The sequence below is a fragment of the Coregonus lavaretus genome (assembly GCF_964263955.1).
Source record: "Coregonus lavaretus genome assembly, chromosome: 32".
NCBI classification, from domain to species: domain Eukaryota; kingdom Metazoa; phylum Chordata; class Actinopteri; order Salmoniformes; family Salmonidae; genus Coregonus; species Coregonus lavaretus.
The window spans coordinates 6,094,113-6,099,956 of NC_140019.1; the positions used below are offsets into that span (position 1 = coordinate 6,094,113).

Below are 5,844 nucleotides of genomic sequence, written 5' to 3' on the forward strand. Positions count from 1 at the left end.
ACCTTGTGGTCAGTATTGGCAGTCCTTATAGATCTCTTGAAGAGCTGGGCCCGTATCCTTAAAGATTCTGAGAATCCTCTCAGAGAGCTCCTAACTTAACCTAAAAATTCCTTGCCAGGAGTTTTAGCTTAGAAGTGATTCCAGAACATTTTCAGTGAACTCTGAGCCAGGAATGGATGAAAAATCCTATCTTAGTGAGGAGGTGTGGTTGACCCCGTTGCTAGGTATGAGTCATCATTTCAAAAGCCGTGATTGGTTGATCCTACAAGTTTGATGAAAATGAACTTTTGGTGATAATGAGCAAAGGATGTACCCTCAAATCAATAAACATAATTATACACTCTAATCTTATGCAGACTATAATTGTAAATAATATTTCACATTCAAGAAAATATCTGGAAAATGAATAGTAAGCTGTAGGGGTTATAGCCTAACATTAGAATCTAAAATATGTGAAAACTTAAGCTCATTACACCCTGTTCAAATAATGATTTGTGTCTCATTTGCTCATATTAATATCCTAGCTGGCATATTTTCTACTTTCACTTCCATATGGACCCCATTGAAAACAAGATGGCCTATCTCAAGGGGCTGTCCTTAATGAAGTAGAAATTGCAACGTTACAACTCAGTGTGAACTTAACGAGGGTAACACAGCTCAGCTTTTAACAATGTCTGTGATTGCTGGCTGGTCTATTTATGAAGGCTTGTTAACAAATATCCTACAAACACAGAAAATGGAGAAAAAAAGGAATCGCAAGCCGAACTGGACTGAGGAGCAAGATTTGTTGCTGGCCCAGTTGGTGAACGAACATAAAGGTATGTTACGAGGAAAATTTGGCCCAACTGTCACTAGCCAAGGCAAGAGGCGCGCCTGGGACACAATATCCCAAACAATCAATGCCTCTTTTCCACTGGTGGTGCGGACAGGCGACGATTGTGAGAAAAGGTGGTATGTGCTGCAGTCCAAGGCAAAAGATGAGATTGCAGCACACAAGCGGGAATCCTCACTCACAGGTGAGCAAAATACTATGGCCTACCACATAATCTGGCAATTTGCTCCTGCTGGCAAAGTTAATTTACATGCCTAAGTACTGTGTTCATTGACTGTTTCTTTCTAGGGGGTGGACCACCTGCAAAGCGGCTGTCCCAGGTGGCCGACACTGTCTTTCAAGTCCTGGGACACTCTGAGGTCAGTGTCACCGGGCTGCCAACAGGCATTGACACGTCAATGATGCAGGCCCTTGAAATGCAGCAAAGGTAGGACACAGGGTTATTCATATCAACAGTGTTTATTCATTGCAGAAGCCATTTCATGTGTTATCCATGCTCATTGTATTAAATTAATTTAATCAAAACAATAATTAAACTAGGCCTATGTATTTCTGTAGCATGGAGCCATCACAAGAACCGGGCCCATCAAGTTTGCCGCCTGAACCATCTGCAGCTGCTACTCAGGATAGCCCGGCGGATCAAACACCATTCCCATCCGCAGCACCTGCTCCGTCAGCATCCCTGCAGGAGAGAAGATTGCAACTCACAATTGATGTGTTTGAACAACAAAAAAAAGTCCTTTCCCTTCAGGAGGAGTACTACCGCCTTAAAATTGAACACCTAAAAAATAAACCATTTAGAGATTGTGTTCTGTGTCTTGCATTTAACAGTTGCAGGTGATGTGCAGTAAAACTGTGGTAGTTCTTAATACCATCACAAGTTCTCAAATGACATGGGGCTACAGCTTGCCTGAAATGTAAATTTGTGAAGTTTGCCCTGAAAGGCAGTCCACTCTGGGCTCGGTTCCCCTGTGGAATGTGAATATCTTCTTCACCACCATCCTCATCGTTGTCTCCATCCTCATCCTCATCGCCATCCTCCAGAGGTTCTGCAATCTGTCTAACCTTGCAAATATTGTGTAATATTGCACAGGCTATGATGACTTTGCTGACTTTTTCAGGCCTCAGCCGCACCTCTCCGTGGAGAACACGAAAGCGCCTCTTAAGCTGGCCTATGCCACGCTCCACCACCGCTCTTGTTGTCTTGTGGGCCCTACAATAGAATACAGACCTTTAATTATTTGATGGAAATATTGCACTACTTGGATGCTCTAACATATTGCTTGCATTTCATTTCCATGATTTTTGTATTGTTTGGCTTACCTGTTATAGTTTAGTTGGGGCCCTTGGCGTGGCTGGAGGTAAGGTGTAAGGAGCCATGGTTTGCATGGGTAGCCACTGTCCCCTAACAAGTGGCAATTAGCTGGCACATAGCGTCTCTCAAAAAGCTGTCTGATGCTACTCTCGGAGAGCATTCTCGCATCATGTGTGGAGCCTGGCCATTTAGCCACAATGTCCAAAATCTTCCAGGCCGCATTGAACACTATTTGCACATTGATGCTGTGGAAATTCTTCCTGTTAACAAAGACAGCCTCGTCCTCTGATGGCGCAATTATTCTCACATGTGTTCCATCAATTACACCCACAACGCCAGGGAATCCTGCAATGTCCATAAATGCCCTTTTATGTGTGTGTAAAGTGCGGGCATCCAGCGGGAATGAAACAAATTGTGTCACAATATTAGGTTGTGACAAAGCTGTCAGTGTTTGGGTGATGACTCTGCTGACAGAGGATTGGGACAGACCCAAGTCATCACTGCTGCATTGTTGCATTTTCCCTGTTGCCAAATACCTCAGGGTTGTGATTACTTTCTTCTCCGGTGTAATAGCGTTGTGGCGTCGAGTTGGTGAAGTAATTGCATCTCTAAGGAGATCCACCACAAACATGATTCCTGCACGATCCAATCTGTAGCGTCTCAATAATTCCCTGTCATCCAGTGTTTGCAGGACATCTCTCCTGCCTCCTCTGTTGGCCATTTTGTGCAGCTGCTTAGGGTAACTCCTAAGCCACTAAAAGTCCTCTTCCCTGCTCTTAGCAGATCTCGCCTTAGGAGCCCTTTTAAGCGCTAGGACTCTTGAGGAATAGCTTTTATATTAACTGGGATTTTCGTGTCACTTTTAGGGGAAATTCTAAGAAAACGTCATGCCTCTGAGAATTTTCTTAGAATTTGGCCGCTAGGAGCCACTTTTTGCACAAAAATTCTTTAGAGATACGGGCCCTGATCATTAGGGGAGTCTAGGGGTGATGGAGGATTTTCAACCCACTTCCTGGTTCATTACAGTCATACAAATGTCACACTCAATGATATATCCAGACCAGAGTTGTCAAAGAAACCGAACATCCTAGTATTTCAGATTGAGTAACATCACTACTAGTAATCTCTCTCCCCTGTTTAGCCATCTAAGGCATCAGTTTTGTTTAGTAGCTGATTTGAAGACAACACTACAGACTTCTCCAAGATAAAGCCATGATTTATCCTAGCTCCGGCACATCAAGAGACCATGGGACACCAATGCTTTTAGTCACAGATGATTGCACTACACTGTTTACATCCATTACTGTTTTCATCCATTTCTACCAATCCATTATTAATGTTCCTGACAGAATGGAACCAAAGTGGTCAATATAGATGTCAGTCTACTCATGCTTCCCTAGCACAAGGAATGGCTGGTCTACTGGCTCATGTAATGGAAAGATTTATGGGGAACTATGAAATGAATAGATATCACAATCCAAGAGGGTGGATCAATGAAATAACACTCCCATCAAAGCCTTAAACTCAGCCATCCAGAATATGACACATTTTAGATTTTCTCCTCCTTTCTAAAATGGACTGCTGTATTTTTGTGGGCATGAATTCCCTTGTGATAAATAGAAACATTGATTCTACCATCCACATCAACCATCACATTGTTTGAGACGAGCGACTTGTGAGAAACGCATTAGAATTTGTCTGCTTTTATATCTAATTTGTCTACATCATAGCGTGGGCTTACCAGCTGTGAGTAGGTATAACATTCAACAACATGAGCATCACGACCATATCCATTGTGTGTCTGGAGAGGGGGAGACAGACATTGCAAGCACATTACTACCATCGCTACTCCTCTACTGTGGGATTTTTTTTTTTTCAGTGTTTCTTTTAATATGGGAAGCCATGAACAAAATGCAATTTTCAGAGCGTGGATAAGATTCCATGGAGAAAAACCGAAAAAATATATAAACAATGGGCATTATGTCTTGGTTTATCGAGGGGAGGCAGAGGCTGTTTTTTTCCCTGTGTTCTAATTGTATTTACACCACTGAAGACCCATGAAAACAATTGCCAGCTGATTTTGTGTGCTTTCATCAATTAGTTAACACATTTGGAGTGCAAGTGAACAAACAGGATTAGGTTAAACACAATTTTGATTAGCTGATAAATATGAATTCCAATTGTTACAAAAAGTCACCTCCACATTATTGAACACAAATAATCAAGACAACTAGACAGACACTTCTGTTGCCTTGTCCTAATTATTCATCAGTATTGTGAGTAAATGAGGCATACCTGACATCATTGCAATTGCATGTTCCCTGTGACTTCAAGGCACTGATTTATTTGCAGCAATCAACCATAAACCATGGTGTTTTCTCATAATCACTGGCTCAGAATAGAGAGTAAAGCAGCTTTATCTTATTTGCCTAATCTGCATTGTTCTAGTCGAGTGCAGTTGATGCCTTTAATGCATTTTCTTTGTTGCTAATGAATTACACTAGAATTCATTACTTATTTTGTAGCACACTATATTGAGGAAAAACCTGAAGTTAGTTTTTTACTCAAATGTTTCTCAAATGATAGTTTAAAACTATTCCAACCTGTTGTGCTGCTGTCGAAGTGAGTATAATGCCAGGTTGCACCTCTGCCATATCAATAAATGTCCGTTCCTACAAGATACCTTCTAATTTTCTCCAGTGCTCTCCCTGGACCTGAGAATGGCTTTGGGAGAGCCTGATCTTTCTATTTCAAATGGACAACCAGACAGGGTTTTAGACAGAAAACTGAAACATTACTATTGATATTCTTTAGAACAATCTCCCACTTGCAGTGTCACTAATCCTAGAGTCTGTATGTTCCAGTCAATACTCCCTCAGGCTAGCAAGAAAGCAGTAGATTTCTGGATGCGCCCAGCTTTCTCAATTATGGACTCCCAACCCTGAGGTTGTGCTGACTGTAAACTTTAATAAATAAAAAAACGGACACTTGTTTAACTTAGCTGTCACGCCCTGGCTCTGGGACTCTGTTATGTTGAGCCAGGGTGTGTTGTTTCTATGTGTTTTGTGTGCTAGGGTTATATTCTAGTTTATTTGTTTCTATGTTGGCCGGTGTGATTCTCAATCAGAGGCAACGTGTGTTAGCTGTTGCTTGATGTCTCTGATTGGGAACCATACTTAGGCAGCCTGTTTTCCACAGTGTGTTGTGGGATCTTGTTCCGTATGGTTTGTATTGTAACCAAGGACTTCACGTTTCGTATCGTTTGTTGTTTTGTTCGTGTGGTGAATCTAAAATAAAGTATGTTCACATTCCACGCTGCGCATTGGTCCACTTCCTCCGACGAGCGTGACAGAAGATCCCACCATAACTGGACCAAGCAGCGTGTCCAGGAGCCAACGCCAGAGGTGACTCTGATGAATATCAACCTCGACTGGGTCAAGCAGCGTGAGGAGGAGAGAGGCTGGACTTTGGAGCAGAGGAGCGAGAGTCTGGCGAGAGCCATGGAGGCCTGGCCCACGGGGAGGAGAGACGGCCAGAAAATTTTTAGGGGGGGGCTCACGCCGTGGACGACGGGGCAGCAGGAGGCCGGGATAGAGTGGTTCAGCGGGTTGGCAAAGGAGGCCGCCAGGTTACGGGAGTCACTGGTCACCAGGGGGAAGGAGAATGTAGAGGCACGACGAGAGGTACTGGGGTGTGT

General features: G+C 43.0%; 1 long non-coding RNA gene across 1 annotated transcript; it reads left to right on the forward strand.

Annotated features, from left to right (window-relative positions):
• Nucleotides 1-766: 766 nt before the first annotated feature.
• Nucleotides 767-1,641, forward strand: LOC311107382. Its single transcript, XR_014610427.1, has 2 exons — nt 767-1,259; nt 1,391-1,641. It is a non-coding gene; the product is annotated as an uncharacterized lncRNA (long non-coding RNA).
• Nucleotides 1,642-5,844: the final 4,203 nt, after the last annotated feature.